We start from the raw sequence: 26,767 nt of genomic DNA on the forward strand, positions 1-26,767 counted from the left end.
GTTGGAGTCCACCTTGTTTTTCCCTTCCTTTTGCTTGTCCCATCCAAGAAGTACTCAGGTCTTCTAGATCCTGCTTTTTAAAATGTATACACTAGAATGTATCTAGTTTAACCCTCCTGACTGAAATGAAGTGATCCAAGAATGGACTTGTGGTAGGATCTTCAACTGATTGTTGAATGAAGGAGTCAATGAGTGCGTAGCTTTGCCTGCTACTGTATTTTTTTCCATGATAATCATCTCTGATCATATTATTTCAGGGCTTGGAAACTATTGATAATGACTTATTTCCCTAATGAAGTAAATCTCTTATTTTCCAGACACCCACATAGACTCGCCCCCGATTTTATCTTCTGCCAAGCTCCAAAACACCCTATGCTCAATCCAGACTATTCCTGCATCCCCTAAAGTCTTCGTATGTTGCTACCTACATGTTGTAGCTTATCTTCATTTTCTTCGGCTGGAATGTTTGACCAGCTTCTCAAGTTCAAATTTTGCCAGGTTCTTAAGGTCCAACCCACATGTCACCCCCTCCATGGATCTATTTTTAAATTCCGTATGCCTCTCTCTTTCAGCCAAGCTGAATGTGTTCTCCCCCTCTTGATTCTATTCAGCATGTGTCATAGATATTTCTATACCTGATTTACTCTCTCCTGATAGAAGGCAACGCTTAGGGGACAGCAGCTAAGGAAGCAGCTTCCTTCTTTTCCTGTGACTGGATTCTCAACGCCTCCTAAATAGTAAGTGCACAGAATTTTCCTATCTTTGAATCACACTGACTGTTTTTGCTTTCTTGTTGTTGCAGGATTTCTCTTTCTGTTTTGATTGCGTGGTGTTCAGCACTGTGTGCATGTGTGTGGTTCCCCCTGCTTGTTAACCCACGTGGCTCCTCTGGTCTTGAAATACACATCTGTTAACCAATATTTTACCACCGTCTTCAGGATGAGCCGAGGCATGGTAGGAAAACTCCTTCACTGTGGACAAGGCTTGCTTGGGGTTTACCCAACTTGATGCTCTTTCTCTGCCCCTTTTAATGTCTGGGAATGAGTTACACTACAGTTCTACTGTGCGCTGAGCTGCAATTTGAGATGCAAACTCCAACATCGTGGGCTACTTTTTAGAAGGCTGTGGTCATTTGGGGAACAAAGGCAGTCCTGTTTCCTCTTCTCAATAACAATTAAGACATCAGATTAATAGAATCTTAAAATTCTTCAACGATGCTTGCAGAATAGTTTGTGTTTGCCTTAACACAAAGGAATACTTTCCAAGCCATAAAGGTCATCCAAGAAATAAGAGAGAGTGAGAAAGAGAAAGAGAGATAGAGAAAGAGAGAGAGCGAGAGCGAGCTTATGAATTGGGCATGTTTGTAGGTTTTTGGAGAATGCCATGTGTCCGTAGCAGTGCATTCTGGCTTTGGAGCTACTTGGCATGGGAGCACTCTTGTGATCTACTCCAGAGAGGCAGTTCTCAGGCAAGGAATCCCTTGTGTTGAAGGGGCCCGCCTATAGGACAAGGACAGGAAAGGAGGAGGGGGTGGGGAGGAGGAGGTTTCTCTATTCCCATCCAGGGTTCACTTAATGAGTGTAAGATTGTTGCTAATGGGATTTAACCACAATACCCATCCCTAACCTTGTCACCAAAAAGGTAGTCTACATGCTTCTTTTTTCAATACCGTCTGCCTGGTAACTATGCAGAAGTCTGTTCTCCCAATTTTCTAAGTGGTAATCCTAGAATTATCTTGGCTCAGAAATAAATGAAGAACTCGTGTACAGGACTCAAATTTCCCTACAGGGGTTGTAACTGAAACAAGGCTTAAGTACCAGTATACAAAACCTCTCAAGCAGTGGACAACGTGTCAATTGCTAAACATTCTATCGAAGGAGGCCCTCCGTCTTTCTTTTTTATTAAGCTTCGGATCAAGTTTGGATAGGGAGTAAAAAGCAAGGCAATTTAGCTCCTTTAAAGGCTTGCTCCTTGGGAAGGCTGGAGCTATATTTAGCTCGGCGATGGTCTCTCCAGGAAGCTAAAGCAACTAGGCAATGAAATGGTAAAAGGTGTGTGTGTGTGTGTGTGTGTGTGTGTGTGTGTGTGTGTGTTTAGGAGCCTGTGCAAGAGGAAGGCAGGCTTGGGGAGATGATAATAGTTCTCAAAAAGAATCTGTTCAGAAAGATTATAATAGTTGCACAGTATGCAGAGAAAGGAGCCTATCACTTGACCATCTGTTGCACCTCACAAACATTTATTCTGATGTGGTGCAAACAGGGCCTGGATGACTGTAAATTAGCTAAACTCTTACACCTCACGTCCCCTCCCTCTATGCAGCAATAATATTAATAATCCATCAACCATTTATTGTGTAGCTATTCTGTACCAAACACAATGCTTTACTTGTCATGTCATTTAGTTTTGATAACCGTGCTCTGAGAAGCAGATAACCCGAGGGTTTTGCCCCAGATCATGTAGCTACTAAGTGGTTGAGACAGATCTGAATCTAGTTCTCTTCCTGACTCTGCTTGTTGGTGCTTCTCTGTCCTACCTCCTATACTATTTTCTGCTGCCCTGGCATTGCAAGGTTTTAAATTCATATATAAAAGCACTTTGACCTTCTCAGAATAAGGCACAACACACAGGCACACCATCTATATCTAAATCTACATTTTAAGTGGACTGGTATCCTTAAGAAAGGAATAATGAGGGACTCTTATTTACATTTTAATTTACATTCAGATATCCTAGAACTGTAACTTGTACTCCTCTGTTTTGTTTTGTTTTTTTTTTTAAACCCTTTCCCTTCTTTTATTTATGGTGATCTCTGGAGACTTTGCTGTGCTCATGTTTCTAGATATGGGACCACAGTGGTGGGACAGAGATTAGGGAGATAAAAACATGCCAGAAAAGTAAATCAAAGGGTACAATTGAGTGGTATATAACCAGCTCTCAGTGGCTGTTTCTTTCATTTTGTATAGCAAACCTAAGATCTGTTCAGTTCGGCATCTTTGAGTTTTAACCCCAGGTAAATCAGGTAGTCGATGGTGAATAATTGCAAGTAGAAACTTGATTTACGGGAGGGTAAAAGATTTGACTTAATCTAAACAGAGGTTACTTCTTCTTTTTTTGTTTTAAAAAGATTTTAGTTATTTATTCATGAAAGACACACACAGAGAGGCAGAGACACAGGCAGAGGGAAAAGCAGGCTCCCTTCAGGGAGTCCGATATGGCACTCGATCCCAGGACCTTAGGTTCATGCTCTGAACCAAAAGCAGAGCTCAACCGCTGAGCCATACAGGTGTCCTTTTCTTTAGTGGGGGCGGGATTCTTCTTCTAAGGGCATTTTAGTGCAAGGTGATTTTCCTTTTTTATAGCTATCTTCTTACTGAACAGGTGAGAGTCAAGGATTGTATCTTTTGGAAGATTAGTGTTCTTTCATAAACAAACAGAATATGAATAAGAAGTATATTTCCTTGGAATGACAAAGTTGTTGGTTTAATGCTTTATGTGAAAAAGGGATTTGATAATTATTTGGCAAATCAAATACAGAAGTAAACATTAATCTACTGAGGGCCTGTCAAGGTCTCTCTCTAAGTAGACAAACGAATGCGTCCAATCTTATGCAACCTCTTTGAGCCAGGTTGGGCAAGATTACCTCCCAGGCTCTGCTAGCCATAATATTCCATGGATCTATCATAGCCAAACTAGCTTTCGTTCCTGGGCTCATTCCTTGAGGGATGGGGATGAAGTGGTCAAGGAACCAGAAATCAGCTGTTAAGCCCAGATGTAGTTACAGATATAAAACAGAATCTTTCCTTCTCCCAGATCAAAGAGAAAGAGCTCTTAGATCTTCTCAAGTTTGAAGCAGATGAAAAAGGGAAAGAACACTGAGGATCAAAAAATAGTGGTGTATATAAAAATCTGGGCTTATTACAGAGACTTGAGAAGCAACTCTTGGGAGGACATTCCTGCTGCTAGTTACCTGGGATTATTTAATTACAAGCAATTCATGATTACCCGTGAAGGAGAGAAATAGAGTGAAGAACTCCAACAGTAGATGTAGTAAAATCACATCAATTGGCTTGGGGATATTCCATGTATGATTCTCCCCCCAAGAAATTTGCCTTCCTAATTATGTTTTGCTTAGCCCAATATTAAAAATCAGTTGGCTTCCCTAGAGTCTCTCTGAGGTTAAACTGCAGAGAGAGTTGGTTAAAGAGCATGCCCACTGGAATAGAGAAGATGAAACGTTTTCTGGCACTTATGTAAGAAAAAAAAATTCCAAAAGTTATTTTAATCTTAAAGAAATGCATATTTTTCCCCAGCTTTCGCATATTGCCTGGAATGCTATAAACATTTGTAACAATCACGGAAATGAGATTATTTTTACTTAGGTATATTTTTTTCATTGAGAATGCTATGTCCTCACCCCTATCCTTCTTGGAAGCCATAGCAAATAATCACCTCTCAGATTTGAGTGTAGTGCCCTGCACATAAAACAATCTGGAATCTTTTTTGAATAAGTACATGCTCCTGCTTAGAAAAGGCCTCATTCTGTAACATTGAAGCAACAATACTGAAATGGGAAAAGTACAAGTGGCTTGGGAATGCTAGAGTTATTATCACAGGAGTTCTGGACTGAGCTCCTCATCCGTTGCCTTCCTTTCTCTGAAATTCAAGTAATTTCATATTCTAATATTTCTTAGGTATATCAAACTTGAAAGCAGGGACACTCCTAAGTTTATGACTTTGAAACAACTAAATCTGTAACAAATTTACAGATTGCATTCAAGCAAAATGATGAATACCACATTCAAATTAACAACATTGATTGAATGTGATGGATAAAGGTTTGCTGACATTACATTCCCACTCATGGCATTCATATTGCACCAATGGGCGTGCAGAAGATATTTTGATTTTTAGCCTGCCTAAATCTCCATGTGGTATACAAGACAATTCTTCTGGCACTTTCCTCTAATTAAACTACTGCAGAGATTTGGCCCGCACAGCATACTGGAACATCACTTGACCTTCCCTTGGCATAAATACAGAATTTACTTACTAGGTGGAACCAGGTTTTGTGGATCTGAATAGTATACAGTTTTGAGGGCTTTCTTTAATAAAAATGTAGTAAAAACAAAATTGTCAGCACTCTTCCCAGGGCCTCGGAAGGGATCCATGTGCACAAAGAAATCTTAAAGCTCAAGGTTCATTATTTCCAATGCTAAATCCATCTCTGTTCACATATCAAGTCCTCTGTTGTTTCCAGTAAAGCAGTAAGATCTGGCAACAATCAGAAGTAGTGTTACATTTTTTTTCTTAAATTTTAGGGAGATCAGCTTTAAATGGCACATTCATACTTTTAAGATCATGTTCAAATAAAAACAGAGAATTAAGCATTTTCATTTGATAAATACAGAGATGGTTGAGAAGTATCTATTAAATTCTTCCCCCTGATAAATTTATTGGAGGAGGGATACAAGACAAAGCTTGAGGATTTTCCTATACTTTGCTATGTTGGATTTACAGTGGTCAAAATTTGGTGTGGAAATTGAGAGGTCAGCAGGTCCCTGGAATAGCTTTTTTTAATCTGCTTGATTTCTCAGAGCTTAAACTTTGGCCACAGCCACTGTGAGTTTATAAGCCCTGGGCTCCATATCTTGCCTGGCTCCTGGGCGGATGGTGCGGTTGGGAGGACTTGTGGGCAGGTAGAGCCAAAATGAACCTCAGGCTAGTATTTCTCTCAGGGCCAGAGGGACAAACAGAATCCAGACGTCAGGACCTCTCTCAAGGTCAGTGTCTCAGAGCCTAATGGTTGTGACTGAGTATGTTGTGAGTCTGATCTTCAGGTGTCTGCAAACAGCCAGCAAAGGGGGTATGGAAGGGCCAGGTAGGCAGTGGAAACCAGGGTCAGGAAGAACTTGGAGTTGAGACATTGGTTGGCATCATGGGCAGGTATTGATATCACAACCAAGCCAATCTTATGCTTTGGGCCCTTAGTCTCCCTGCCTTTTTTCCCTGGTAGGACTCATGTCTACAGGACTGCACTTATGTTCCTAAACCCTCAGTGTGAAACCACAAATGTGGAAATGGCTGTGGATCTTTCTTAATGGAGAGATTCTGGAATTATTTTCACTAGAGTTGATTGGAGAATAAATGATAGCCAATATCTGTCTTCTCCCCCCTCAGGCTCTCTTCCTTCTTCTTCTCTTTTTTTAAGATTTTATTTATTTATTCATGAGAGACACACAGAGAGAGGCAGAGACACAGGCAGAGGGAGAAGCAGTTTCCTTATGGGGAAGTCTGATGCAGGACTCAAATCCAGGACCCTGGGATCACGCCCTGAGATGGAGGCAGATGCTCAACCACTGAGTCACCCAGGTAGTCCACGCTCTCTTCCTTCTAAGACAGCAGAATCTCCATGGTGCCAGTATCCAGAATACATATTCTGATTTCAGCGTGGTTCCAAGCAAATGTTTATCTTGGAAAATTGTGAGGCTTGTCTTCGGAGACCCTAACTTTCTATCTTCCTATCTTATGGGATTACTGTGAAGTTCAAGTGTGATTGGTAAAAAGCTCATCCTGTGCCAGCTTATTGCAGTCCCATTTCTTTCCAAACGGAGATGTTGGTTTTTGTCTCACTGAAAATTATTTTCAGATGAGATTACATCACTTGACACATACTTAAAAACTTGCGATATAATTGACGCATAACATGTATCAGTTCCAGGTGTACAATGTAACAACTTGATATTTGCATATATTACCAGAGATCACCAGGATAAATTCAATTAATATCCATGAGCACAGTCACAAAATATTTTTTTTCTTGTGATGACAAATCCTTTTTCTGTTTCCTTTTTTTAAATGTTTTTGTTTCTTTTCTATTTCTGGGGAAAAATGATTCCACTGGAAATTTTATATCAGAAAACAATTTTTAGAGAAGGGAGGGTTTCTCAGATTTAAAAGAGAATTTCTTAAAAAAAAAAACTCTCAGTGCTGTTTGAGCTATTAAATAAACCTCTTTATCTAATCAGTTAGGTCTTTCATACAATACACTCAACTGATGCTTGGGTAGAATATATATTTCCAGTCACATGAAGTCTTATCAGTTATAATACAGAAAAAGAATCAGCCACTCTTTTATTGAAAGAGGATACCCGTGGGCTCATTCATTTTTCTTGAAATATTTGGGGTGGGGGGAATCCAAAAGCTTATGAAGTAAACAGCTTGTTTTGTTCAGGGAACATTCTCTGAAATAGTTAGCAGGGTTCATCTGATGACATTAACTGCGGGTAATTTCCATGATGTCAAGGGCAAGCTGGAGAACGAAGAGGGATTAAGCCTACTTGCACGGTCAAAACATTACAGTAAATTGAGTTGGCAGGCTACACCTCAGGTTGGCACCTTTCACCACCTAATCACCTACAATCCAGTTTTGTGGTGTTAGCCTGGGTCCTTTCTCAGAGGCCAGAAGTTGTGAGGCAGGCATGGCAGGAGGTTGAAGATGGCATAAAGGTGTTGTGGGTAGACTTCCAGGACCACCTCACTTCAAGACCACCTCGCCCTCAGGAGCCGCCCAAGGATTAAAACATTAAGGAAAACCTTTTTTGTTGTGTTGTTGTGTTTTGTTTTTTTATTACCCCCCCACCCAAAATGTTTCAGAAAATGAACTTAGTTTCTGTTTGCCTTCCTTGTGCCTACTTCCAACTTTCTCAGAGGCGCTTTGCTCTTCAAACATTTTTTAGTCCCTCGTGTGTTTGTCTACTCTTCTGTGAAAGGAGTCAGGTTTGCCCAGGAACTTCACTGAGTAAAGGTAAGTTTATATTTTTAAAAAGGAAACAGCTGGATGGCAAAAGCCACGGTGGGAGGCAGCTCTTGTTTCATTAGCAAAGGGAAGTTTGGGGGCCCCAGAGAGACCAACTGGGACGGCCGCCACGGCGGGGAGAAGAAAAGGAAACACACCATCATAAAGAACTAATCATGAAAAAATGGAAAAGAGACTAAGGGCCAAGAACAACAAGCAATAAATAGATCTGGGAGGGGGGAGAGAAGTCGAAGAGAAATGCTCCACCAACTTTCAGGAAAGAGGAGAGTGAGACAGCGTGTGCGTTTCATTTGGGGGGGAAAAAAAGTAATAATCCTGAAAATCATTAAAAAGCCCTCTGAAAAATGGGCAAAGTGAACTTTTCAGGCCCAGGTTTTATTTGGGTTGGGTCATGTCAGAGTCGTGTACCATGTGCCCAGAGTGTTTGTTTGTTTGTTCCTTAGTTTTTAATTTCTGCCTGATGGTAGGGAGAGGAAGCAGTTAGTTTGGCTAGGTAAAGTAAAAAGCTGCACTCATCTGGTAAAATCAGGGGTGTTTCTGAGAATAACTCATATCCCTTCTAGCCTTAATTAGAAATATTATGTATATCTTTACCTGTGTGGCAATCACCTAATGCCTATATGTATATAATAAGGGAGAGATGGTTTATACTCACAGGTAAATCTCTAAATATTTTCAGATGAAATTAACATGAATTTGAGGAGGATCTAAGAGGAAAACCAGATCCTAGTCTGTCCTTCATCTTGAAATCTGTTCAACATAATAAAATACACAAACATGGCCAACAGTTCAGGCAGTCCTCGAGAGAAGGCATTTTTTTTTTTTTTTTTTTTTTTTTTTAACTATTTGAAGCTTTCCATCAGTTACAAACAACACCTTACCAATGAAATGGTGCCGGTCTTTTATTTGGGGCATGCTTAAGAAGTCTTTTTTTTTTTTCTTTTTAAATTAGTTTTTAATAGCAGCATTTGTTTAAGGAGGAGAAAATGCTTGGTGTTGAGTTCTGGAATGTACATTAATCTTGTTAATGACACCACAGTTCATGGTTGGCAAAACAGGACTTTTGAATCAACCTGTTTCTTTGTGGTAACTACACTTGAGAAATAAGGCCAGGGAGCTAGAGATATATGCAAAGTGCATGAAGACAAGATACAGGATTTCCTATGATTTTATGTTGTTCTTAATTAGGAAGCATATTGGCAGCAAACACTAACATGTGTTAGGGTGTTTAGTTGTAGCCAAATAAATGTTTTCTATTACAACTCTGAATCCCATGCCTAGTCAGAACTCGCGCTGTTCTGACCATGGCTCACAAAATCCCTTTACAATTCACCTCAAGGGCCAATTTTCTATTGGCTCATGGGGCAAAACTACTTTTCGCCACATGTTTTCCTGAGAGGTCATCTTTAGCTCAGGGTGGAAGTCAAGGATTGAAGCATGGTGACCTCTGTTCTTGGGACTGCTTTGCTTGGTGATAATGAGGGGTCCTTAATAAGTGAAGTCAGTTTGACCCCAGAGTCAGAACTGGTGTCAAGGACCTAGAACAAGCATCCTTTCAGTGATGTTAATGCTTGTCTTAGTGGAGGAGGAGGGAAAGGAAGAAGATGGAAAGTCTAGTGGAAAAAAAAAAGTGATGAGTTAAAGTAGCTACATTAGGGAAACGTTTTCTTGTGTAGACAAGAAACCATGTTATGTTCATTAAAACCATTGTAAAACTCATTAAAAGCAAGTAGAGACTCGGCAAAAATTTAAGTGTCCATAAACATAGGAAGGGAGCACTCTAAAACAGTCAAAAGGAATGAGTTAAGACTATTTGTAACAAGAGGCCAGCTCTCAAAAACATATTAGGGGAAAATCATCATGTTTCAGAATACTCACTGCATCATGACAGCATTTTCATGAAAAAAAAAAAAACAATAAAACAATGGTACATATTTGCCATAAACAAGACTATCCCATCAATTCTGAAAGGGTATGTATCCAGAGCAATTCTGTCTCAAAGGATCTAGGGAACAAATCAATATTGTTAATAGAATCAGTGAGAATCTTTTCTCTTTAATAGTAGATTTTTTTAAAAGAAAATGTTCTACTCCTAAAGTTAAAAGTTAATTGAAAAAAGGAAAAAAGCAAATGATTAGGTACTTGTTTCCTAAAATTCCATATCAAAACATTTTATCTATATTTGAATCTGACATTGCAAACTGGCCGTACAACCTCTGTCATCCTTGGAGAAGTAATGGGTACATAGATTATTCTATCTGGGTCCTAGAAATTTTTAAAACAAAAAGAGTTTCTATAAGTGGCCTTTTTATTGCTGGGCCTGAGAAATTTTACACACACTCATATACATAGATGAAATGATGCAGAAGCTCCATGCTTCCTGCCTCTTGGTTGGAAACATTCCTTAGTTTTTAATGCCAATGAATCAATGAAATCTTGGTTCTAAGGTGATCTTGAGGCATTCATTCATTCATTCATTCATGCTGTGAGCTCGTGCCTAAAAAACTATTCCAATCTCTCTCGATGCCTTTACACACTCTAGTCCCTCTTTTTGGAATCTTCTTCAATTTTTACATGACTTATTTCCTCATCTCATTCAGGTTTCTTATATTTTCCTTCACCCCTGAAACTTTCTTTGGTCTCTCCATCATTCATTCTTTCTTCTCTCTTGTAATCATTTGCTTCCCTTCATTTATCCATTTGTTTTCCCTTTCCTCCTCTAGAATGTACATTTTTGAGACAGGAAGGACTTTTTTTTTCATTGCTATGCCTCAGTGCCCGGAGAGTGTCAGGAACACAGAAGGAACATTTCACTAAATATTTGTTCACTGAATTAACAGGGCCATGGTGGGGTTTTTGTTAACTTGTTATACATCATTTGTAACATTTTCCAAGCCTTGGAAATTACTAGATCATTTCTCTGCATTTTATATTTACAACTCCTGCCATTCCTTTTTTAAAAATAATTATGTATTTATTTATTCATGAGAGACAGAAAGAGAGAGACAGAGACATAGGCAGAAGGAGAAGCAGGGGGATCCCTGGGTAGCGCAGCGGTTTGGCGCCTGCCTTTGGCCAAGGGCGCGATCCTGGAGACCTGGGATCGAATCCCACATCAGGCTCCCGGTGCATGGAGCCTGCTTCTCCCTCTGCCTATGTCTCTGCCTCTCTCTCTCTCTCTCTCTGTGACTATCATAAATAAATAAAAATTTAAAAAAAAAGAAGGAGAAGCAGGCTTCACGAGGGGAGCCCGATGTGGGACTTGAACCCAGGATCTGAGCCGAAGGCAGATGCTCAACCTCTGAGCCACCCAGGCACCCACTCCTGCCAGGAGTCAGTCATACGTGTCTCTTTCCTTTTCCTCATAAACGATCCCACAGGGATCCCTGGGTGGCACAGCGGTTTGGCGCCTGCCTTTGGCCCGGGGCGCGATCCTGGAGACCCGGGATCGAATCCCACGTCGGGCTCCCTGCATGGAGCCTGCTTCTCCCTCTGCCTGTGTCTCTGCCTCTCTGTCTCTCTCTGTGTGGCTATCATGAATAAATAAATAAAATCTTAAAAAAAAAAAAAAACAATCCCACAGAGGATATGGGTTAAAAATATAACAAAAGGACAGCCCCGGATGGCTCAGTGGTTTAGCGCAGCCTTCAGCTCAGGGTGTGATCTTGGATACCCGGGATCAAGTCCCACGTGGGGCTCCCTGCATGGAGCTTGCTTCTCCCTCTGCCTGTGACTCTGCCTCTCTCTCTCTCCCTGTGTCTTTCATGAATAAATAAATAAATTTAAAAAATATATATAACAAAAAAGTGAGAATGTACACAAAATTGCATTCAATAAATGATTTTTTTCTCTATTCTTACATAAAGATCTTTAATTTTCTTTTTTCTTTAAATTTATGATAGTCAGAGAGAGAGAGAGAGAGAGAGAGGCAGAAACATAGGCAGAGGGAGAAGCAGGCTCCATGCACCGGGAGCCCGACGTGGGATTCGATCCCGGATCTCCAGGATCGCGCCCCCGGCCAAAGGCAGGCGCCAAACCGCTGCGCCACCCAGGGATCCCAGATCTTTAACCAATATATCAGATCCTTCGTATACCATGAAATGAAATGACTGACTAACCAAACTCATCTTGGGAAGAAAAACTGTCATCTCCAAAGCAGTAAAATCTCCATAAAACTGTGTAAACTAATTACTAGGTTAAGTAAAATCACTGGAATATATCAGGATCCTCAGATGTCTCCAGGGCAGACATAAGACAGTAATTCCCGCAAAGTCACTCTGGGAAGATACTGTAATGGGCAGGACGAAATCTGTAATAGTCTCACTTCGTTTTGGTCCTGAGACTTATAAAAAGACTATTGGTGGTGGATCACATGTAAGAAGAGATGCCTGTTAATGCAGCATGATACGAGCTGGCCTTTTGAGGTCTGTGGGTCATGAGCTCAGTGGAACTTAAATGGAGATGATACAGCCATTTTCTGCTCAGATGCTGAAGGATATATATACCTTAAATCTATTTCAATGTTTCTTTTCACCTTCTTGTCCAAGGAAGTAGAAAGTTTCTTGTATATAGTGCTTTTTATTTTAGATTATTACCTGCTTCTATATTTTTGTGTGTGGGTAACAAAACAATAGCAAAACCTACCAGAAGCCTCAAAAGAACAGATACAAAATGAAAGATCTCAGGTTCCTTTGATTCAGTAAAAAGCTCTATATTTTAAGAAGGCAAACTGATAATCCACTAGGATTGGATAAACTCATTGGAATATTGAATGTTTATTTCATTAGGTAATTTTATATAAATTTGTATTTATGTATGCTACACATATGTTGTATGTATGTATGTATGTATGTGTGTGTGTGTATACACACACACACAGCATGTTCAAATTAGTGACAATGTTTGGCCAAACCCCAAACTAATCTTATACTCAACACAGATGATCATTGCTCTGGATTCAAATTGACTATTTATGTGTATGTCTTTCTCATACTCCTTGACGATAAGGAAGGACTCTCACCTTATTTGCTCTGTTCCCTAGTGTCCAGATTGTGGATTAAATGAACAGTCCTTCCCAGAAAAAAACCTCTCTGTGATTCCCTTCACATAATCTTTTCCTAAAGGTGTGAATCAAAGAGAAATTTGTTTTTTTTTTTTTTTAGATTTTTTATTTTTTATTTTTTATTGGTGTTCAATTTACTAACATACAGAATAACCCCCAGTGCCCGTCACCCATTCACTCCCACCCCCCGCCCTCCTCCCCTTCCAACACCCCTAGTTCGTTTCCCAGAGTTAGCAGTCTTTACGTTCTGTCTCAAAGAGAAATTTGATCAGAATATTGTTGGTTCTCATAAATATAACTTCACTAGACCCAAAGGTTGACTTCCTTATACTCCCTCATGGGGATTTCTACCCTAGCTCAAGGAGGCAATTCATGAAAGAAACGTGGTAGGAACCAGATCTCTTGAAAATGATGAGTATCAGACCACAAACTCAGAGGATGGCAAATGAGGAATAAATCTGGACAGAGACATTAATATGTACCCAAATGGCTTGCACATTAGAAGCTGTACACCCTTCCCCCTCCAATTAGAGTGGAGGGCAATCTTTGTGCTGGTTGGATTCTTTCCTCTGTGTCTGAACCTGCCATTGCCTGGTTGGCCTGGTGTCCCTTTGGAATTGATAATGAGGTTCAAGAGAGAGGGATAGCCCTCACTAAGCATGTCACCCCTATTTAGCACCTTTTTCAGGATGGCAGCTACTATTGTTTTATTATATCCCTGATCAGCTGTCACTATTCATAAAGTAATCACTGCCATTAACACGTCACGCCTCAAGCCATCTGCTGCTGCATGGCACACACTGGACTGTTGGTTGGAAGCTAAGCAGGTGTCACCTACGAATGACAGTATAATAAAGGTGGGAGGTCATCATGATGAAAAGGGATATGTCATATCAAATAATTCTATCTTTTCATGTATGATAGTGTAATGGGTAATGGTACTTCTTGTTCAACTTGCATAATTTTAAAAGAAAAAAATCTTATTTGAGATACTTAACTATCAATATTGGTGAGTTTGGAAACCGAAATGTCATGGAAATCCTTGACAACAATCACATCTAGATTGTCAATGCACTGTTGCATTAAATTTGCAGCCAAGTCTAAAACTTTCTTGAACAAAACTTCTGATATATCAAATCTTCTTCTGACAACCATTTATTGAGCATTTGCTATGTGACACTGGCATAGGGCTGGCTGGCCCAGTCAAAATCCCTACTTTAAAAAAAATCACCAAATAATATATACAGTGGATATCCTTGACCTCCACTAAATTCCTGACCATTGTTCTGTCCTTAACATTTATCTTGATGTGGGACAACTTTCATTTTCTTACTTTTTCCCATACTGATTGGATTTCATTGGAAATGAAATACAGTGTATGTATTGGAAAATGAGCTTGCATTGGAAAGATATAATGATTTAATGAAGTCTTTTAAGAAGTATAATATCTCTTAGACTAATTATTTTCTTTACCACCTTCATACAAGGGGGTCTTATAGTCATACAACTGAAAGAGAATTCAGAAAGTTGATTGGGAATTTAAGTGTCTTAGAAAGTGTGAGATAAATGATCATGCTTGGGCTGAGTAGTCTTTCTGCCCCCTTCCCTGCTGTGTATACAGTAGAATTGCATCCATGTTCATTAACCTCAGCAAATTCGCCCGTTGGCCCTTGGTAAGGAAAAAAAAAAAAAAAAAAAAAAAGGAAAAAAATTACCTGGGGTAGCCATTTCTGCCTTTCATTGAATGATTCTATTTTTTCCTGGGAGTGACAAGTGTTGGATGAGAGAGTTTGGATCTGAAAGCCCCTCCGTATCTCTCAGTAAACCCCCCAATACTCCACTTACAGTGCGAGCATCTCGCTGTATGCATTGTGATGCTAGGACATACACAATATGACATTGTTTACTATGATCATATAGCTATGCATCTTTTATGCTGCTGGTGATTTAAGAGTTTTCAAGGGTAAATTCAGTTTTACATTTCTTTTTTTTTTTTTTTTAAAGATTTGCTTATTTATTTTAGAGAAAAAAACAGTGCACCCACAAGTGGTGTTGGGGGTGGGTGGGCACAGGCAGAGGGAGAACATCTAGGGCAGCGAGGAGCCCAATGTGGGGCTTGACCTTCTAACCCTGGGATCACACCCTGAGCCAAAACCAAGAGTTGGACTTTTAACCAACTGAGCCACAAGCACCCCCAGTTTTACCTTTAGAATCTAACCTCTAAGGGGGTATATTACTTGATTACAAACCAAATTATGGAAGGCTACACAATCCTGAAGTCCACAGGGAAGTAAAGATGTCCTCTTCTATGTCAAGATTTCTCACCTAGTTTTTTGAAACCAGCCTTCTTTTGAGGAACATAAAAATCGCAAGCTTTCTCCCCTACTCCGAGTTGTAGAGTCATCTGTTATAACCAAAAAAATACAATCAAACTTCATTTTTGTAGTTTGTATTAAGAAAAATGCTTACTGGGGATCCCTGGGTGGCGCAGCGGTTTGGCGCCTGCCTTTGGCCCAGGGCGCGATCCTGGAGACCCGGGATCGAATCCCACGTCGGGCTCCCGGTGCATGGAGCCTGCTTCTCCCTCTGCCTGTGTCTCTGCCTCTCTCTCTCTCTCTCTGTGACTATCATAAAATAAAAAAAAAAAAAAAAAAAAAAAAAAAAAAAAAAAAAAAGAAAAATGCTTACTATTTTCTTTTCAAAATCTGTGATTTTGACACATATTACATATATTTGTCAAAATAGGTCCTCCTTTCTCCCTGGATCTAATTATGTGATCAGTTCTTCATCCTTCCCCAATTGCTGGTCATGCCCCAGGAGTCACAAGTATAGATTTCAAATGGGAAATAGAATAAGTTTCATTATAAAGCAGTCACTCTATTAATTCATTGAAAACAAGCAACAGGGCCATTTTCACTTTAAGGGTGAAATAAGGAATCTGAGATGCATGCCTTTCAAGATATTAGGGAAGTATCAGAATAAACAAGTATGTTTCTTCAACTGATTTATGGCTCTTTCTAAGGTTACTTAAGTGTAAACCTGTGATTATTGGTTATATTATTTGCCAGGGAAAGGCATCCTGATGGATTTGAACTTGACTGTTTCAAACTAACTTAGTAATATTAATAAAAAGCAAAAAAATTGTTTTATAATTAAGCTGCTTTAAAATGTTACAGCTCAATCACTTTATCGATTGTTCCTTCAAAATGTCACATGTCTTGGAACTGGGCTCAGATGGAAAATGAAGACTATACTAATTTTGGGTCCTGCCTCCGACACACTTACAATCCACTTATGGTTTTAGAATTTCAATAGAGAAAATGGCTAATGACTGGTAGACATTGCACTGAATGTTTTGCTACTTCTGCTAAAATAGTATCTGTTGAATACTTGATAAGACACTGTAGATTCAAAATCAAAACAAAGTGTATTTGATCAGATCTTCTCCTCAAAGGGAAGAACTATGTTGGGATTTCAAGACATCCAAGAAACCGAGTAAGGTTGGCTACAGATTTGGAAGTTACAGAAATTATAGTAGATACTGGGGAAATGTTCTCCTGAGGCATGTGTCTCGATTGTTTTGGGCATCAGGAAGGTGCTTGCACTATGTAAGCCTCTTATGAGTAAGCAGGAGGATGACTGAGTCAAATACCTCTGTAGGTTGTGACCAAATGTGGTCCAAGATCCTCCTTGATAAACAAACAAATTCATGCATTTAATTTCATGATGGCTACCTACCATCCTTGGCAAAGTCTATTTTTTCTTCATGCAGACCCTTGGAGTCTCTGTTGACTCCCTAAAGCTATCATTAGCACAACATTTATTTGAACACTTGAGGCTTCATCTCTAACCTATACCATGGAAACAACCAGATGACCTACCCTAAAGGGTTTGAGGGGTAATTAAATAATATAATATGACATTTACAAATCTCATGTATACAAATATAGTACTTATACTTCTTATAACAATATAAAATATGTATGTGTGTGGCACACGGTAAATGCTCAATAAATTAAAAAAAAGCAGTTACTATTGTAGATTAAGATAAAGAGTTAATGAAATAAAGCTGTGATATTTGCATGTACAAAATACTATAGCAGCAGGGTAGGAGGCTTGGCTAGATGGAATTAAAGAATATTTTAAAGGGAGTATTTTAAAAGTAGATGGTATTTAAACTGGCTGTTGAAAGAGAAAGCAAGAACTTCTGAAGGGAAATAGCATGAGCAAAGTTTTGGACTATGAAAGAGAACCAGCTGCTTTTTCTCCTGTATCCCACACACTGTAGTGTTTTTCTCAGTTTGCCCAAAGTCTTGTTTTATGGATTCTTTGAACTACTTTCCCATTTTTTTATGTTTACCTGAGCATAAGATCCATCATTTGGATTCTAATTATGGAGAGGCACAATTAACAGAAAGTTCTAATAAATACTATTATTCATTAGTTAGTATGATTGAACACTTTATATCTTATGCCTTGGATATAATGATTTTAAAGTTTTACTCATCCTAAATCAACTTCTTCAGTCTCACTTGAAACTCATTCTTTGTCTGTTCCCTCTTTTTTTTTTTTAAAGATTTTATTCATTTATTTGAGAGGGAGAGAGAGAGAGAGAAGAAGAAGAAGAAGAAGAAGAAGAAGAAGAAGAAGAAGAAGAAGAAGAAGAAAGCAAGCACAAGCGGGGGGAGGGGCAGAGAGAGAGGGAGAAGTAGGCTCCCCCCTGAGCAGGGGGCCCTGGAATCATGACCTGAGCCAAGGGCAGATGCTTAATGGACTTGAGCCCTCCAGGCATCCTGAGATGAATTTATATATGATTCTCTGTCAAACCTTCTGATAGATGTTTTTAACTAAAAAAGAACAAGAATACTAACAGCCATCTAGGTATATGTTTTAGAAAATAGTTTGTCCTGTGGAAAAGCAAATAGAGTGTTGATTTAAATTTCCCAATGATCAAAGCATTAAGGTAATTTGTTTTGAATAGAGCCATTGATGAGATATGCCCATATAAACAACAAAGCCCGTAAATGTGGAATGGACAAAAAATAATAAAACCATCAAATAATGTATTTTCTTTATACCAACTCTATCCATTAATTTTTTTACAGTTTTCTACCATGTCATATTGCCCTTCATGAGACGGGGTTGGCAAAAGAAACAACAGGTAGTTAATGGAAGGAGTACAAAGCTGTGTTCTGCTGGCTCAGGGAGAAGGGAAAATAGAATTTATCTGGGGCTTTCCTGAGCCAGAAGCCATGGTCTACAGACTTTACAGAGGTGAGCAATGCTCAGAGGCAGGATTTTTATATCTTTATTTTGACTCTTTGTTTCTTTTCTCTAAAGAAAGCAAACACAAGCTATTTGAAATAATGAAACTCACTTCAATATAATATGTGATAAGCCAGGTTGTGAATCTCACACGTACTAACCATTTTAAAAATTCATCATGAATTCTTGGATGACTGGATAATCTCTAAATTCAATATGCTGTTATTGCAGGCAAGTTATTTGACCTCCATGTGACTAGATTTCTTCATCTGCAAAGCCAAGATTACAGTCCTAGTAGTACATACTCGGGATATGACAGTTCCCTTTCCCCACCTCCACCCTTGATTTTGTCACTCTTTTCAATTGGGAGAGGATGACTGAGAGGCCATAATGCTATTATTCAAAGAATTGCACTTAAAATGTTTAATATCCTTTGATATTATGTGTTAAATAAAAATTTACCTGCTTACAATTTCTTTTCTTAATGCTTGCAATTTCTAAAAACAGAAACCAAACAACAAAATTGAAAGTTTGCTTCCCTTTGCTTACGTTAGAAGGAGAATCCACACTATAGTCCCATTTTTGGGAAGGCAATCATTTGGGATATGAGTGCTTTATTCTTCCACTTATCCAATAAATCCTGAGTACCCGTTAGACATTTGGTCCCATGCTAGGCATTTATAGGATAAATAAGATGTGACTCTGAACTTGGAAGAACTGGAGTCCAGGGCGAAGATCACACACAGAGAAGGAAAGGTGAAGTGCTGCATAGGAGCATTGAGAGGGGAGCCTAATTGGTGGGGATGGGTAGATGGTAACAGGGGAGGTTTCTCAGGAAACATGGTGGTGGTATGGACATGAAGACTTTGTGCATGAGTTGGGATTATTTAGGTAGGAGGAACTGGAGTGGGTGAGCCAGGAAAAACAAGGCAGAGAGAGAGAAACTCATATGAGTGGGGGAAGGTGTGGAAGGAAGTACCAGTGGACAGTGCTATGGTACCCAAGGCTGAAAGCTGGAAGTAAAGAGAATAGTGCCATTGGAGAGGCAAGCAGAGATGGTGGAAGTTGTATTTTCCTGGCCAAGTTGCTTAAGCTTTGTGCAGCAGAACATGAGAAGGCAGAAATACTGCAGTTCTGTCTATGGGGCAGGCTGAAAGAGTTTGAGCCAAGTCAGTGCAGTGGGCACAGAGCAGTGGGGGTGGGGTGGGGTGTTGGGGATTGGCAGCATGTGGGGGTGAGTATGGAAGCATGAGGAAGAAGAGTGAGTCCAGGGTGACCCCAGGTCTGAAGCTTCTGTCTCTGAGATGGTGCTGTCATCTGAGGTAGGAAATACATAGATATGAATGAGTTTAGGTCTCAACCTTAGGCATTCAATGACATAGTGTCTAAAAGATGTGCATCATTACATTATAGGTTCCTTAAAATTTAGGCCATGCTTTTGTTGTTTTTTTAATACCTCCAATGAAATTTTATTGAAATGAGCTGCATTTATGATTTCTTCTGGTACATGGTGAAGGCCTGCCCGGAGAGATCAGAAAAGCAGTGATAACTGGATTAGCATTAGCTCTGTTTCTCTGTAGCTCTAGGATTGCAGGGAAGCCATTTTAGATATCTGGACTTCCTGTTCCTCTTTGATAGAATGAGTTGATTTGACAAATAATCTCTAATTTTAAAAAAAAACTTATTCTAATTTTATTAATTAGAAACCACATAATGTGGTACCTCCACTTTTGGCATTCCCCATTTGTGCATAAGGTCCCCCTAAATTTATAAAGCAGTTAACATTTGATGCCAGAAAGACATTTTAACTCTTCTAGACTCTAACAGAAGCTCCTTCTCCTAGGAATTGCTTACAACTCTTAGGTGGTGTGAATAGCCCCCAAAGTGTGTATTCTCCCAATTTTCAAATGCTCCTAACAGAACTTGCCTAGATGTAGCATAAAGCCTTATCCACAAAGCTTCAACTCCCTTCCCTCAGCAAACTGCCCGAACCTGTGAGCCATTTCTGCAGGGTAGGTTCTACTGTGAAGGAGTGCATTATAAATAAAGCAACATGTTTTTCAAATCAGCACACATACCAAAAAATGTATTTACTTAGTACTGCCTAATGGCTTTCAAAGAGCCATTAGGCTCAACTGAGTGAAAATTATATATTACCAAAATATGCACAACATATCCTAAAATAGACATTTGACCTATAAATACAATAGGAAAGCCATTATCTTTTTGAATTCTCCTCCACTCCTTTTTGCCAAGAAAGGGGCTCATTTTAGAGCAAAAGGGTACTTTTTCTTAAGGTTTTTGTGTTTCCTTGCTTTGTTCCAAAGCTCAAGGAATAACCATGTAGTGCATTAATCTGTTGAGTGGTCTTAGTGGGGGACATGCTATCTGCTCAAGACCTGTCAGAACTTTCTTATTAACAGAGGTGCCAACAAAGTATAAGAAGCCTAGAAAGATAAATGTCAAGTGGAAAATGTCTACAGAAAAAAAATACGAAAACATCTTTCCCTTTCCCATCCATTAGTTTGAGGCACTTTAATTTGATGAACTTTGTATTTAAACTAGGGATCTGTCCCTTTGCATCTGTCACTGGAGAAAGCAGCAGCAAAGGAGTTAATAATCATTGACAATTTTTTTTTTACAGGCAGTTTTGTTATAGAAATGGAAGCTGAACTGGAACATTAACAATCAGAATGAAAGAGCAGCAAGCAGATCTGGAAAACTCGCCATTGTATGTGAAAAGGGAAAGTTTTTATGGATGCTAGAGAGGCCAAAGGAAAGGGCTTATTTTATAATTGAGAACATAGTTTAATTTAGATTTTTAAGGACAAGTCACCAAACATTCAAAATCCATATATGACAGTTGAGAGAAATGGGACAATACATCCATTTGATAATGGAAAGGAAAGCATTCATATTTGACAATATGATGTTTATAAGATGTCTCCTGGTGGTTCTGCAAGGAGTCAATGTGTAATTTAATGTATTGACTTCTATTTCTAAAGAATCATGTTGTTTACCTGGCTATCTTAGGGGTTACTGTTCTATCTTGAACTGTGTCGGTGAAAGACACAAACCAGCCAGTGTGTACCTTCTGACAATTTCCAGATTTTTACCTGGAGACACCTGGAAGCAGAGACTCATTCATGGAAGGTGTGTTACAGTAGCAACAGGACTGGATTTGGGAGTCAGGAGATAGAATTAAAAACCTCAGCCTTTTTACTTAGAAATATGTGGCCATGGGGAATTAGCTTCTTCCGGTGGTTCTTGACCACAGCTGTACAGCAAAACCATCTGTTGAGCTTTATATACACATATATACACCTGGGCCACACTGCTGAGATTCTAGTTCAATGGGTAACAGTTTGGTCCCTGTATTATTCAAAACCAACTGAGGTCAGTAACTACTGATACAGTGTCCTCATTTGTAAAATAAGGATTGCATTTCCTATCCATTGTATAGAGTTGTTGTAAAGATTAAATATGATGATATACTTAAGGCACCTGTGGCATGATCAGAGGGGTTCATTTTTTTCTTCCAGTGGGCCTTGATTGTTCTAGGTTAGGGCTCCCCAAATGGGTTCTAAGGAACAGTAGCCCCATTGGATGCTCTATGGAAAGACTGCACCTGTCAGGCACATTTGGCAGCTGTCCATTATGCTCCCTTCCAGACTGTTACTGGGACCCTTGTCACAAGGAAAGTTCTGAAAGCACTGAAGTCATTGAACTCGTGGACACAGTATTTCTCCAGGTTATTTAACCACCAAATTCCTTTTCAAGTGGCAATTATTAATTGACTTTTAACACAATACACTTTGGGGATTGCCCTCCTCTCTGATCTCTAATGTTCTAATGTTCTGGAGCCTCCTTCAGAGAATTTGCTGCATGTTTTGATCTGATTAAGACTCAGCCTTTCTCATAATCCTGAAGAATATCTGTTCCTTTTCTGAACTATTTGTTTAAATGGACACTCATATTAGAAACGATTCTATTTAACTATTGTAGTTTTCACTCCAAGTGACTGAGTTAATGATGGCAGAACATAAAGGACTAAAAAAAAAGTTGAACCATCAACTGAGAAGTAAAATTAATAGCTAAACAGTAGGAAGTCATAAGCTCACAAGTTTTCCAATAAAGGAAAGACAGTTATATTATGTGAGATCATACCTTACCCTTGAAACCAGAGGGATGGGATAAAATTAGAAATGCAAGTTATGATTACAGCTAAATTAATCCAATGGTCAAAATACTTTGGTAGACATTTTACATGAGTGCACTAAAAAAATAAATAAAAAACCATATATGTTATATGTAGGAATTTAGTAAATACTAGACTTAATTAAATAGGAAAATGTCATAGTCTTTATCTAATGAAAAAAATGATGTTTTAAATCTACTTTGGAGAAGGCCAAGAATTTAAGAGCTTTTGGGAAACTGATTATAATTATATAGATTTTTTGGCAACGTCACTTGTCTGGTCTGCACTTTTAGTCTAAGTGGAATATTTGGCTTCAAATATGCCCTCCTGGGAACGAAAGGCCAAAGTGGTAAAGTGTATCTCTGGTTGAGGTATTTTTGTAGAAGAGTCAGCCACTCATTGACACATAAGTGGAAGAGGATTCATGCACATGGATACATGGCCTTGAGATAGATGGGAGGGTAAAGTTTATAGTTAGGTTGGACAGAGTTTGCAATAAGAATTTGCTTCTGATAATTACTTTTTTTTTTCTTTTCAACCATCTTGCTTTTGCAGGTTTGGTATGAAAATCTTAGAAGAACAGCTTTCCGTTATTTCTACTCTGATCCTGGCCAGAAACACTGTGAGAACACCCTTTCATTTGGTATTTGAGCCCTTATGCCTCTGTTCCTGGCTGCAGACCAAAGGGAACGAACACAACTGAACATTTCAGAACCTCAAAATAGTAAACTAAAAATGGTTTGCTCTGCTTTTGGTTCTAAAAATGATTGACCCCAGAGCCTTGTTCCAAACGATCTGGTTGATCCATCTCTAATGTGAATTACTGGATTTTAGAAATCATTGGAGAACAAGTGTTTTGTTGTGTTTCATTTTGTTTTTGATCAACAACTAAAAACAAACAAGCAAACAAAAACAAAAACAAACAAAACAAAAATGCCCATACAATCAAAATGGTTATGATATGGATATCAGGTCACTATAGCCGAGGCTCCATTTTATGAATGTGCTTTATGGTCCAGTGTAAATTAATGTAAAGGACAAGAAGATTGGAACCTGGAGGAGGATATTTGGCTTTGAATGTTAGCTTAATCTATTACAAGCTGAGTGACTAAGGCACATTTTCAAGGCTCAGTTTCCCTTGGGTAAAATTAATAAGAATAATGGAAAATAACTACACCCATTTTAACTGGGGTGTTTTGAGGAGTGAAGTATTTTGAAAAATACTTTATAAATTGTAGTGTGACTATTATTTTATAAAAGTTAGTACATCCCAGTTACTAGAAGTTTGAACTTGAGGTCAAACACCTGGGTCCAAACCTTTATTGTTCTGCTTTCTGGTTCTTGGTCCCTGTAAGTCACTAACCAACTTCAGCCATCAGCTTTATCATCTGTGTGATGGGGATAGTGTTGCTGGGATAAGTAAATGAAATAAGGTATGTAAGATATGGGGCACATAGTTCATGCTAGAAAAAATTGATGGCTGTTAATAGATGTATAAAGTGATGATGATGATGGTGATTTTATATGCTCATAAATTTGGAAGCCAGTCTAACTATGAGAGTCTGGATAGATCCTTGAGAACTCTCTGAATCCTTCTCCCATAAAGATATATGCTCTGTCAAATTTTGCTAGATGAATTAACACACTGTGAGATTCTGGTTTGAGCCATATTTACATAGCTTACTTGGGCAGACTCAAAGTATGAGTTGGGCAAAATGTGAGGATCTAGTAGGGGAAGTGGAAAACACTTGCTAGGGTGATGCCAAGTATGAAGCAATGCTGATCTTGGCAATTTTAAGCATCTAATTTTCACCAGTAAGAAGAGGTAGGTGAAAAAGTGCAAACATATGTAAAAGTCATAATAAAATTGTTGTGGAATTAAAACATGAAACCCACAATCTCTTAATTCCAACACAGCAGTTTACTGTTTCTAAAAGTTCTTTTTAGATTTGGGATTCCACAGGAAGATTGTTGTCTTCCAAGACCATACTCACTGCCAAAAACTTTCCCGGCCCAAACTATAACTTCCATCTTCTTTACTTGATACCCCTAAAATACATATTAAATGTAGAGATTTCATAAACATTGGACATGATTAAATATTAAGATGTTATATTATTTTTTTAAACTTTTTTTTCATATTCTTTATCCAATGAAAACACTGTGTTTTTAATCTACTGTGGGGAAATGAGTAGCCTGCTCCTTGAGATATTGGCCACATGGTATTTACTTTCCTCCCTTCATAGTCAAAATGCTTGAAAAAACACTTTTCATTGACAACACTTCTTGGATTTTTGAATCTCTGGCTCTTCCTACCCCTTAGTCCCAAAGCTGCATTCTTCATAGACACCTCTGACCATCTAAGCACTGTATCCAATGATAATTTGTGAATGTCCTTTCTCTTTTGTCACTTTGCATCATTGACTACCTTCTTAGAAACTCCCTCATTTGTACTCTGCTGCACTATTCTTGTTTTCTTTCCAATTCTGATGACTTCTTTTCTCTAGCCTTAAAGGACTTGCTTGGGATTCTGTCCTCTATCACCTTTTTTATGCCAGAGATTTTATCTTTAGGTAAACCCATCCATTCTCACTACTCCAGCTAGTCCCTCCACCCCAAGGCTGGGCCACCATATTTGTTCACCCTATGCTTGTTATATGCAACTGGATTTCCTCAAACTCAGTATATAAAATCAAAATTCATCAATTTTCTCTTTGAACTAGTTCTCCTCTCCCTTCTTTTTGGATTCCGTAGTTTTGTTTGCAAGTGGAAATTGACTTCTCCTCATGTTAAAACCCCAAAACCTCAGTGTTCTCTTTGTCTCTACACTTTTTTGACCTCCAGATTCTAGGAAGTTCCTGTGCTTATTTGTCAGCTCTGTCAATTTTATCTCACAAAGTCTCTCACACTTATGGGATAGCTACACCGATGCAAGGGTCTGTGTGACAATCTTTGTGATACTTGTTCTTGGGTTCACAAGATAGGTACTAGAACTTCAGCCATCACTTCTGCATTCCAATAAGAAGAAGGGGGAAGGATCGCAGAACCAAAAGTCGTCTGTCAATGTAGGAGAGCTTTCCTGAAAGCAGCACCCAACTATCTTTGCTTATGTGTATCGTCCAGCACAGTGGTGCCTGATGACCTGATCTACAAGGGAGGCAGAGAAATGTAGTTTAAAGAATCTGGACACAGTACTGCTCTAATAAGTTAGAGTTTTATTTGTATAGGAAGAAAGTACAAAGTGATATTGGGTAGGTCATTGGCCAAAGGGTATTGATTGGGTGGACCTGACAAACTTGTTTTTCTTACTTTCCTATGTTTTCTTAAGATAAACTTCCATTGGTAAGATGAAAGAGCCTCATACTCCTTATTTCCCACCATCATCACTTTAGCTCACATCCTCATCATCTTTTTGCTTGGATTATTGCTAAGCAAAATGGATACATTTTGTCTGTGCTCTGCAGCTACTATTGCACTTGGTCATCAATTCATTTACTTCACAAGAAGTTATTGACAATAAGCACTGTGCTGCATGCTAGGGATGAATAAAACAATGCCCACTGGTTTCAGGGGCTCACAGTTTCAGGGTCATAGTGTCTTGTCAGTTGATTTCAATGTGACACAATGATTGACATAATAGAGACAGGCACAAGGAGTTATAGAAACAGAGATGAAAATGTGACTAATTCACCCTGGGAGTCACTGAGAAGACTGAGTAGGTGATGTGAGTTGAGCTTTGTATTATTAGGAGTTTCTCAGGACAATGCAGAGAGACATAAAAATACATTTACTATTTTCGTAAACTAATTACCAGTGAAAAACAAAGTGGTTGTATACTTGACCTCACTCTGAATTTAATTTTTAAAGAAAGTAACCATAAGCAAAAGCAATTTTAAATATACATTATAGGGCACAGTATTGATAAATGAGAGGAAAACTCATTCTTAAAGAGTGTACCACTCGCTTACCATGTCCTGAAATTAACTGAGAACTCATTTGTCAAGGCTGCACCTACCCTACAGAAAATTCTCCCAATTAACATCAAAAACGATCATTCTTAACCTCTCATGCATTAAGAAAATCTTGTCTGCACCCAATGTTCTGTTCATAATCAATGGAGCCCTTTATGTATATTATTTCAAATTTATCACCCTGCATATAACTAAAATGAATTAATTAATAAATGAATCTGCTGTACGTCCAGAAGCCAGATTTATTTGTTGTCTTCTGGTTCTCACGGGATTTTCTTTTGGTCTCTGCGACATTTCACTCTGCAGTTTCTCAGTTTGGGATATTTATTGATAGCTACTGACAGCATGTGTTAGTACACATGGACAGACAATGGCTCTATCAGAAAAGTGCTCTTTTTGGGATCACTTATCCTCTGAAACTGACAGGTAAGTCACTATCAGACTATATTAAAAAG

General features: G+C 38.8%; 1 long non-coding RNA gene across 3 annotated transcripts in view; it reads left to right on the forward strand.

Moving 5' to 3' along the window:
- Positions 1-581: 581 nt before the first annotated feature.
- LOC111095206 overlaps positions 582-26,767 on the forward strand; it is a 43,942-nt gene continuing 17,756 nt past the window's right edge. The window contains exons 1-4 of one of the 3 annotated variants that reach the window (XR_005357006.1): positions 582-737; positions 17,984-18,152; positions 20,788-20,874; positions 22,897-22,963. This is a non-coding gene — a long non-coding RNA (uncharacterized LOC111095206). Of the gene's footprint in view, positions 738-7,470; positions 7,805-17,540; positions 18,153-20,787; positions 20,875-22,896; positions 22,964-26,767 lie in introns of those variants that run through there. The other 2 variants (XR_005357007.1, XR_005357005.1) reach the window with 2 other exon arrangements.

Source organism: Canis lupus, chromosome 3, assembly GCF_011100685.1.
Source record: "Canis lupus familiaris isolate Mischka breed German Shepherd chromosome 3, alternate assembly UU_Cfam_GSD_1.0, whole genome shotgun sequence".
Taxonomy (NCBI): domain Eukaryota; kingdom Metazoa; phylum Chordata; class Mammalia; order Carnivora; family Canidae; genus Canis; species Canis lupus.